Source organism: Triticum dicoccoides, chromosome 3B (assembly GCF_002162155.2).
Source record: "Triticum dicoccoides isolate Atlit2015 ecotype Zavitan chromosome 3B, WEW_v2.0, whole genome shotgun sequence".
Taxonomy (NCBI): domain Eukaryota; kingdom Viridiplantae; phylum Streptophyta; class Magnoliopsida; order Poales; family Poaceae; genus Triticum; species Triticum dicoccoides.
Window position 1 is genome coordinate 635,934,633 of NC_041385.1, and position 10,963 is coordinate 635,945,595.

A 10,963-nucleotide genomic window follows, 5' to 3' on the forward strand; every position below is an offset into this window, starting at 1 on the left:
GCAGCGGATTTCAGGGCTTTGTGAAGTCCTGGTGGTGTGTTCTCCTTGGCGTGCTTCCACCAGTCCATGAGGGAGGGTTCGCGGTTGGGGATCGGGGCTGGAATGCGCAGCCAAGCCAGAACCTCATGCCATGCCTAGTGGGTGAAGGGGCATTCCGGTAGCAAGTGTCGGAGCGTCTCCGGTTCTTGATCGCATAGGAGGCAGTGGGGGTGATGTTGCAGTCCATGTCGAGCCAGCCTCTCGGCCGTCCAGCACCGGTCTTGGTTGGCCAGCCAGTGAAAGAATTTCACTCTTGGTGACGCCCAACTCTTCCAGATGAGCTTCCAGGAGTAGCAAGTGGTCGATCCAGGGAAGGTGGCCTAGTAGCAGGATTGTGCGGAGTAGGTGCCGCTCGCTGTCCATTTCCAAATCAGCTGGTCCGGGGCGGCGGAGAGCATCGTGCGTGGCATGACCTGCCATAGCTGCAGATACTGCCCAATCTCGTGCAAGCCCAGGTTGCCGTGAATGTCGCATGCCCAGGAGTTGCCAATCAGCCCGTCCGCCATGGTTCTTGCCATGCGACATCGCTTGGGTATGCAATCGTAAAGATTAGGTAAGAGTTCGCGGACGGATTGGCCATTGATCCAGCGGTCCTCCCAGAGCAGGGTGGTCCGCCCATTCCCAATGGCCATGGTCGTGGATGCCCAAAATAGCGCGCGCTCCATGGGTGAGAACCGGAGATCGAGCCCTTGCCCTTCACCAAACTTGTAATTGCCTCCTTTCCTATTATTATATTACCTCCATCCCAAAAAGCTTGTCTTAGATTTGTCCAGACAAGCTTTTTGGGACGGATGAAGTAGTAAATAAACATTTGAGCGCGATAGTAAGGCGGGATTGTGTAAAATATGTCCTGCACATAAGTCGTTTGACACAACATTGGACACTTGATGAAACTTCATATATGAGGACAAACAGTTACCCAAATCATTAAGGTAGCAAAGCAGAGTACTAACACCAAGGGCAAGTATCAAGGCAGTGGTTACATTATACAATATAAACTGTTAGATATGTTGAAAGATTTATTTGCGTGTGAATTTGTCCTACAGTTAATTTTTTACATACAGAAATACAGGTGGTACATGGAAAAAAAAATAGTTGCATAATTCAAAGAAGTTTTAGATAGCAGCGGTAATCGGCATTTACATGACTATGAGCACAAATTGTTGAACAACGGTACATCACAACATTATTGAAACATACGAAAAGATTCTGAAGATAAGAATAGACTGACAACTACAGTAAATCCAAAACCCCAAATCCCCAGGACGTCGATGAAAACATCTCACCGAGAAAGTTATGTATTTGATGCATCTTCAAGGCACGAGTGCTCGTAGTTGTATCTGCTCCATTTCTAAAACTGATTCCTTGTATATGTGGCCCAAACGAAAATGAATATTATGGGCCAAAATTCCATCAACAGGCTGAAAAGGATTCTCGTTGTCACAATTACCAGTGCACGAGTTAGCCCAATTCGAGTACATAATGGTTGTACCAGAAGAGCTGACTTTAACCAAAAGTCCATTTGTTTGCATATGACAACAAGAGGGCTAATGACGCAGATAGCAACGGCAGACTTGTGAGCAACTCGTGCTAGCACGATGTACAAACCTAGTGCAAAAGTTGTTATGAAGCATGTGGCCGATGTTGACCCAAAATACAAGGCTGCGATTAAGTAAATTCTACGGGTCTGTGGGTTTAAAATGGAGTATCCAGAATACATGAGACCTACCATAGCCATCCCAGACAAGACGAAGGAGAATGTGCTGGCTATTATGAATGCATCAAATGCATAACTCCCGGCAAGTGTTGGTGTTCCTCCATTAATATGTTCATCCGCTTTGTAACCTCCAGGAAGGGCAAAAGTAACAGTAAACGTCGCAGTTGCAATTAGAGCCACACCAATGCATAGTGTTTGTGTTGATTCTTTCAACTTGTCTAATTGTTCCGTTTCATCATATTTTAACTGATGAGTGTAGTTTTCTTCAAAGGGATCACGACGACTGCCACCACTCCTAGCATTAACAACTGTCAATGCAAAGTGTATCTTTGCTTCACTGATCTGAAAAGACGAAAAAGAAAAGAAGGTGAAGCCAAACCACACAAATCTCCATTATTTGCTTTCAAATCAAAAGACTGTACCAGGCTATCTACTCCATTAAAAGTAGAGATGTAGATGCAAAAATACCTAGCTTTCGCATTTTTAAAGTCCAAAAGCCTTTCTCCTATAGATGATGTAGATGAAAAAAAAATACATCTCCGTCTTTTGAAGATGTAAAATACAACACCTTGCATTGCAAATTTACATCATGAGCCAGGAGATGTAAACCGCCGCGAATGAACGCCAACAGCGAGCATGGAAGTTCCATTGCCCGATCCTTTTTCCACCACCGCCGTCGCCGCCGCCGCCTATCGATTCCGGCTAGCTCCAGCGCCGCGCCGCCGCCCTGGCCAGCTCCGGCGCCTTCCCTACCCAGCTCCGGCGCCTTCCCTACCTATTCCAGTACGCCGCCAGCCATCCCCGCTGCTCGAACCTGTAGCTGCTCGAGGGTGCGTCGGCGAAGGTCACCGCTACTCGATCCACCATGGCAGTCGCATAAGTAAACCGCACAGGAACCGGCCGCCTTCATCGCCGTGGCCAGCTAGGACGAGCGCGGAGGCAGGGCAGAGGGCCGCTCGATCCAGCCGGTTCCGTGCGCGCGCCTCAGCGGCGACCGTCCCGTGCTCTGGCCTTTTAAATTTTCAAAAAAAACTAACGCCCACATGTGTGGCATCTTGCACATCACCCACACGCCTCCATCACCACTTATTTTGACACGTATGAACAGATGACATCAGCAGGAATCTTTTTGGATTTTGGCTTAAAAATATTTTATCTCTTAATTAAAAAATCAAATTAAAAAATATGTTTTCACCATTAAATCCGTCTCGACGAGATCTTCAAAACTAGACCCCATGTTGATATGTTGTGACAAAAAATAATTTGCCCAAAAGTTGCCATGATGTTTACACTAAGTTGCCATAGTGCTTAAACTAAAGTTGCCATGTGGCAATTTTAGTTTGTAGAGCATGGCAATATTAGTTTTTTGATGATGACAATTCCAGTACTTTGACCATAAAAATTATTTTTTGTATGAACCATGGAAATTTTAAGTGCATCTATCATGACAATTTTAGTTTATGGTTCATGGCAAGTCTAGTTTCTTAATTCTCCGTTTTATAATATATTAAAATTTACTTTTAAATGTAGAAGAAAATAGTTAAAACATATCATGACAATTTTAGTGTAAACATCATGGCAATTCATGTGCAATACACATGGCAACTTTTAACCCAAAAAAATTTCGTCGGAATATATTGATATGAGATCTAGTTTCAAAGATCTCGTCGCGATAGATTTAATGATGAAAATGGATCTTCAATTGGATTTTTCATTTAAGAGATAAAATATTTTAAAAACTAAAAATCCAAAAAGATCCCCACATACGTGCATGCGATGACATGGTGCAGTCTGTGTGTTATAGGACGTGTGTGTTACACGTGTGGGCGTTTGCGTTGTCCTAATTTTTTGACTCGCAGTACAGAATACGGCTATGCATTTTGGATTTTTGGCTGCAGTACAGGACTTTGGGTGCTGCTGCATACAGTCGTTGATTATGTGTGTGTGTGTGTGTGATGAATTTGCAAAACTAAAATTACATGTATAGTTGGAGTTTTGTTCAATACATATGCAATTGTGAAGAACAAACATGTACTAGTTGAAGTTTGTAGTTTTACATCTTCAATTTACATCTTCTATTGGAGTTGCTCTTTTATATCTTTGTTTTTGCATTATTTGTTGGAGTTGAACATTTTTTGGAGATGAAAAAACACTTTTTGGATATGTAAATTTTTAAGTAAAATTGGAGAGGGTCAGGTGGGCCTAGGCTTCCGGCCTTGCTGGGCTTCACGGGTTCCCTCTCCCAATCCTTTTTCTACTTTCTATCTCTAAACCGAAACTTTGAGAAAATAAATAGAGAGGAAATCTCATAAGGGAAACATATTTTATGGACTTAGGAAAATATTTAGTTTTTTTATGAAATTGGTTTGAGGATTTTTTTGGAAGATTTAAATTTGGACAAGTTTGAATAAAATTCAAACACATTTGAATTTAAAAAACCCTTTAGATGGAATCTAAACAGAAACTTTGAGAAAATAAATAAAGAGGAAATCTCACAAGGGAAACATATTTTCTGGACTTAGAAAAATATTTAGTTTTTTATGGAATTGGTTTGAGGATTTTTTTGGAAGATGAAAATTTGGAAAAGTTTGAATAAAATTCAAAGACGTTTGAATTTAGAAAACCCTTTAAATGGAATCCAAATGGGCTGTAATTTTGGACAAGTTTGAATAAAATTCAAAAAAAGTTGAATTTAGAAAGCCCTTTAGATGGAATCCAAATGGACTGGAAGATCAACATAAAACCACATAAGTTGCAAACCAAATAATGCATACATTTCCTATTCATTTTGTAAAGATGGTATGGCTTAAAGTATAATTATTTTCATGTTGTGAATAATTGATGCGGGTCACAGATCAAATCATCACACTGGTGTTTTAGGCCATTCTTATTCGGTAGGGGTATCTTTGGTTTCTTGTCCATCCGTTGTTTTTTCTTCCGTAAGTCGAGAATTATAAAAGGTCCACGATTATTAAATATAGACATTGCACTACCATTAAACGGGGAAGTCCCAAGAAAAGAGACTGTTGGAGGAGCAGAATAATTCGGCTTAGCTCCAAACATACCGGACAATGAAGCACATTCGTACTTCATTTTCATTAAATCCGAGTGTTCCTTAATTTTGACTCGCGTTGCAACGCACGAGTATATGCGCTAGTAGTCTAAAAACTATCTAGCCAGAATTTTCTAGACTTAGCTTTTTTTAAACTGGAACTATTTTTCTTCTACGGGTATCACAGAAGTTGGGAAGTACGACTCTGTCACGACACGTAGTATGGCGTGATCTGGTAATCAACAACAAAGAAACAAATATTGGACTCGAACTAGGACTGGTGGTGGAGATGAATCTGGTGGAACTCGGGCTAGTGGTAGATATATGTAGGTGCGGTGGAACACGGACTGGTGGCGAATCTATGATGGAGGTGAACTCGGATTGGCCTGATGGCGGCGGATATGTATGGGAGGTGGAGTCGAATTGGCGTGATGGCGGTGAATATGTATGGGAGGTGGACTCGGATTGGTGTTGGTATATGGCAGCGGTGATTCAGATGGTGCGGTGGTGGTATATGGCAGTGACGATGACGATGGCGCGGCGGCGGCATGACAACTTGTGAACAGAACTTAAAACTCTAAAAGACTAGACACTAAGATCAACAACGTGACACGATGATGCAACCGCAAATTCAACAAAGCAAACACAGAAAAGATTATGCAAATGGCTCAAATTGGTTTGGATATGATGAAGTAACCCTAATTTTGTTTTGGCTTTTTCATGGACCGTGGGTATGAAGAATAGATGCGATCTAAACTACGAAAAATAGGAAAATCTCACTGAACAACCTGGAAATCTGATACCATTTGAGAGAGACAAAGGTATCACGTCTTTCGATGAGATGGTGGCTATCATTTTTGCTAGAGTGGACTTTGATGATCCGACTACGAACGTGCGAGGACGTCGCGCCTTAGCAATCGCTAAACCAACTCCAAGAGTTATTGACAACCCCGGAGCACGATCAACCTGACCACGAGGGTCTGTTTCCTGCATGCAAACGAAGAACAAGTAAGAAATTGAAATTGCAATCTGGATATTATGAATATAAGAGAAAAGTTTTGTTAATGAAGGTGGGGTTCTGTGATGTCTTTGTCTGGTCGTAGAACACAAATGAAGTACGCGAAGTTGCAACTATGACGAACTTTTAATCTAAAAAAAACTCGAAGTCTAAACGACGCCCTAATGGAGGGGGGATGTCGTTTCCCCTTGGAGGAGGGGTCCGAAACCAAACCTAACTCTGTTCCCCACACATACAGACTCTTAAAACAGCCTATACTGAAGTATTTCAAAATTACATGGGCCTGGCCCAATAATAAAGTGACGCAGCACCTATAATAGCCTCTGGACAAGATTTATGAAGTAGCATCTTGTATATTTCGTTTAAGCCTTCATGCCATTATGGTGGCTTCAAATCCCTGAAATCATCACTTGAAACTCCATCCTTCTTCCCTTTGCGCATGCTATCATCATCATGTTTGATCTTGCTCCAATGTTCATCCTTCTTGTCCAAGCTAGGCCCTTCATTTGTAAGCAAAATAAATGTATCCGATTTAGGCAGCATCATATTCTTATGAACACTAGAATCATTACCAAGAAACGAAAGTACCTGATAATTTAATTGGCGTGCGCGAGCTCTAGTAATTAGTCCAGTATATATGTAGCAGCAGGGATTGTGGGTGTAACTGTAGTACTGATATCCTCATCACTTGGGGTGTAAGACAAATTGCTTGTATACTCAAGTTATATACTGTTCATGATCTTATAAATAAATTAGATGATAATGAACAAAAAAGACGAAAGTATATAAACCTCTCGAGACAGGCTTTCGCCCCGCTTTACAGATAAAGCAACAACCTTCTTGTGCATGGCATAACTTTTATGGTTAATAATCCCAACATCATTTAGGCAATCAAAGCATTATTGATGTTCTATTTCCTAATGCTCCATGCTTCCACAACAAAAAGAAGTAATTATTAACTTCTTTGCGAAAGGGAATGAACAACTATGATCAAAATTGTAGAACCTAATGTATTGTTAGCCCAGATCAATCTTAGAGAAACAGGTGATCTATGCATATAGCATACAGTTTGCAAAAGCTATAAAACAGGAATACATATAAGGTGATTCATCATTACATCCAAGACATAGAGTTTCCAAAAGATCTCCGATAACCAGAGGATAAGGAGAGTTGGTTTCAGGTGGCTACATACTACCAAGTCATATGTAAGATAACTACATCCTGATAACCCAACATGAGCTTACAAAATCTTGCGAGACTTAGTTGCCCTCTCAAAGATATCAACTATGACAGGAGGACAAGACCTTTTAAGGTGTGTGTAGCCTTTGCTTGCCAGCACAACATCCATTCTATTAGCCGTGAGCATAAATTGAACGCAAGCATCTTTAAGGTTGCTGCAATGATGCTGGTCAGCCAGAACTAATGTCATCGCCACAGAATCAACGTCGGGACTCCTGCAAAGAATGCCTTCGCAGATTAGCTTCAGTCTTTCCATGGCATACTTATCTGCAGCCACAAGCAAATGCTTGACCATTTCTTTCTGGTCACTGTCGCAGAGGTCAAGCATGGAAGGCAATGAATCAGTGTAGATAAACTTAAGCAACGCCTTGAAGACACCAGGCTGCATATCCTTGACGGTTATCCTCCCTGTTCTTTTGTCGCTCATCGGCCCATAAAGCTCCGCCTTGAATACCGGTGACCGCATTGCAAGCACAATCTTGTGGGCAAAAAAAGACTCCCTTTTAACCTTGAAAATTACATCTGCTTCCTCCCCTGATTCTAAGAGTTTCCCAAGTTGTCGTACAGATCAGAGGGCGGCACCTGGACCTGGAAGTCCGGCGCGGTCTCCTCCACCTGCGGTTGCCTGACGATGGTGACCTCGCACTTGATCACGAGGCGGTCATCCTCCAGGTACGGTGATGATTCCAAGACTGCCCTCTTCATGAACTTGGGAAGCCCCCAGTCGGGTTGTATGTGGCCGAAAAGCATGGGAGCCACCCGATGGATCAACCTGGTGGTGGCCGGGTCCGACGGGACGACCAGACTCATGTCGAAGCCCGCCCTTACGTCGGTCTCCAACGTCAGTAGCTCAAGAAAGACCGAGACGTATTCTTGGTGTTCATACAGTTCTCCGTCGGGGTAGAAGACGATGGACCACTCGCAGCCACCGACAGTGAAGGTGGCGGAGCGGACAGATTCGCCTATGCCAAGGCCCTTGTGCTAGCTGTACCAAGATATCTCGAACGCGTGCCCTCCTCGTGCGGTCCCTAGGCTGGACCTCGATGAAGTCGTGGTGATTGTCCTCTGCGACGATGCCATTGCCGGTGTTTGCGTGGTGGAATTTAGGGCAGCGGCGGCGGCGGCGCGGCGAAGAGGAATTTCCGATTGAAAAGACGAGGCAGGGCTCGACGTTCAGAAAAATTTGTTAGAACTAGCATTGTAACCTCAACTTCTTCCTTTATCTCATATTGTAACCAAACTCTTGTACCTCTTCTTGTACGCCAAGGCAAGGCCATCGGCCATCGGCCTCTCCTTGTACGCCAAACTCACGCGGCTCCCCTCGAGGGAGTAGGAACGCTTCCACGAAATCCTACATGGTCATGAGAGCCACCTCTTCCCAATACATCTAGCCACGTATCGAAACCCTAGATCACACATCATCGTCTCCATGTCTTCCTCAGCCGGCGTCGCCCTCAACCTCGGTTCGCCGCCATCTGAGAAGCTTGCAAGAGGGAACTATATCCTCTGGAAGACGCAGGTTCTCCCGGCCCTGCGAGGTGCGCAGGTCACGGGGCTCCTGGACAATTCTGACGCCACTCCGCCTAGGATGGTGGAGGTCACGAAGGCGGACAAGACCACGGCCCTAAAGCCGAATCCCCTGTACGGGGCCTGGATCGCCAAAGGCCAGCAGGTCCTGTCATACCTCCTCAACTCCATGTCTCCAGAGATTCTCGCACAAGTCGTCGGGAAGGATTCCACCTTCGAGCTCTGGACAACAATCACAAACCTCTTCGCCTCACAATCGCAGTCCCGGATCACCAATCTGAGAACTGCAATCACAAATACCAAGAAGGACACCATGTCAAGCTCAGTGTACATGGCAAAGATCAAGAGCCTTGGGGATGAACTAGCTGCTGCTGGGCGTCCCGTATCTGATCCAGAGATGGTGGATTATATCCTTGCAGGGCTGGACCGCGACTACAACTCTGTGGTGGCGGCGATCAACGCTATCAAGGGCACTATCACGGCGGACGATCTCTTCGCTCAAATATCTGCCTTCGATCAAAGGATGGAGATGCTAGGTGACTCCTCCTCAGGCGGTTTTCATTCATTTGCAAACGCGGTTTACAGAGGTCATTGTCTGTCCCGCGGCAGGTCTCGCAGGCGAGGAGGCAGGGGGCGCGGCCGTGGTGATCGCGGTGACCACCAGCCCTCTCCTGCCAATGGAGGCGGCGACTTCAGGAGACGTACTCGACAGCAACAATAGCAGCAGGTGCGCGAGAAGCAACATGACTATCCTGATAGTCAGATTTGCTACAGACATCATCCAAGAGGTGCACGTGTTTGCTGGTAGTGCTATAAAGAGAACGATCAAGAAGAGAAGGAGGCGCATGCTGTCTCCTATGGCGTGGACGCCAACTAGTACGCCGCCAGTGCAACAACAAATCACATTATAGGAGAACTTGACAAGTTAACAATGTGGGAGAAATACAACGGAGGCGACCAAATTCGCACGGCAAGCGGTTCTGGTATGAATATCACACATATTGGTAGTTCAATTGTTAAAAACCCCATGAAAAATTTGCACTTGAAAGATGTCTTGCATGTTCCTCAAACATCCAAAAATCTTGTTTCCGTTCATAGATTCACTCTTGATAACAATGTTCTTATAGAATTCTATCCTTATTTTTTCTTGGTCAAGGACTTGAAAACAAGGAGAATCATTCTTAGAGGACGGTGCGTGGGAGGCCTCTACCCACTCATATCATCATCATCATCTTCCTGGTCCAATACGCAAGAAAACATTGTCACCAAGCCATCATCATCAAGGTGGCATAGTCGTTTAGGTCATCCATCTTCAGTCATAGTTAAATATGTTCTTAGCAAAAATAAACTCTCTTATGAGAATAGTATTGAGTCAGTTTGTGATCTGTGTCAACACGCAAAAAGTCGTCAATTACCTTACCCCATCTCTACTAGTGTGTCACGCCCAATATGCGATACTATCCTAAAGAGACTTGAAGGTCCAACCAAGGATAGAACCGCATATTGAAACGCTTTTGCAAGGTGGATATCATTACATCAACATTACATAATAGATGTGGATACATAAAACACGAATACAACATCACAATACATAAGAGCATCATCCGACTACAGATGAAACACAAACAGAAACTCAAACGACATCCATCCTGCTAGCCCAGGCTGCCGACCTGGAACCTATCCCCTGATTGAAGAAGCAGAAGAAGAACTCAACGCAAGCAAGCATCGCTCTCGCGTCATGATCATCGCATAACCTGTACCTGCAACTGTTGTTGTAGTAATCTGTGAGCCACGAGGACTCAGCAATCCCATTACCATGGGTATCAAGACTAGCAAAGCTTAAAGGGAAAGGAAGGGGTAAAGTGGTGAGGTTGCAGCAGCGACTAAGCATGATATGGTGGTTAACATACACAAATAAGAGCGAGAAGAGAGCAAGCGAAACGGTCGTGAAGCTAGCAATGATCAAGAAGTGATCCTGAACTCCTACTTACGTCAATCATAACCCAAAACCGTGTTCACTTCCCGGACTCCGCCGAAAAGAGACCATCACGGCTACACACGCGGTTGATGCGTTTTAATTCAGATCTGGTGTCAAGTTATCTACAAGCGGACATTAACAAATTCCAATCTGCCTATAACCGCAGGCACGACTTTCGAAAGATTATACCCTGCAGGGGTGTCCCAACTTAGCCCATGATAAGCTCTCGCGATCAACGAAGGATATACCTTCTCCCAGGAAGACCCGATCAGACTCGGAATCCCGGTTTACAAGACATTTCGACAATGGTAAAACAAGACCAGCAAAGCCGCCCGATGCGCCGACAATCCCGATAGGAGCTGCACATATCTTGTTCTCAGGGCAACACCGGAT

At 44.3% G+C, this 10,963-nt stretch overlaps 1 pseudogene; it reads right to left on the reverse strand.

The window, feature by feature from the left end:
• Nucleotides 1-7,066: 7,066 nt before the first annotated feature.
• On the reverse strand, nucleotides 7,067-8,145 carry LOC119281705 (annotated as a pseudogene).
• Between the last annotated feature and the right edge of the window lie 2,818 nt (nucleotides 8,146-10,963).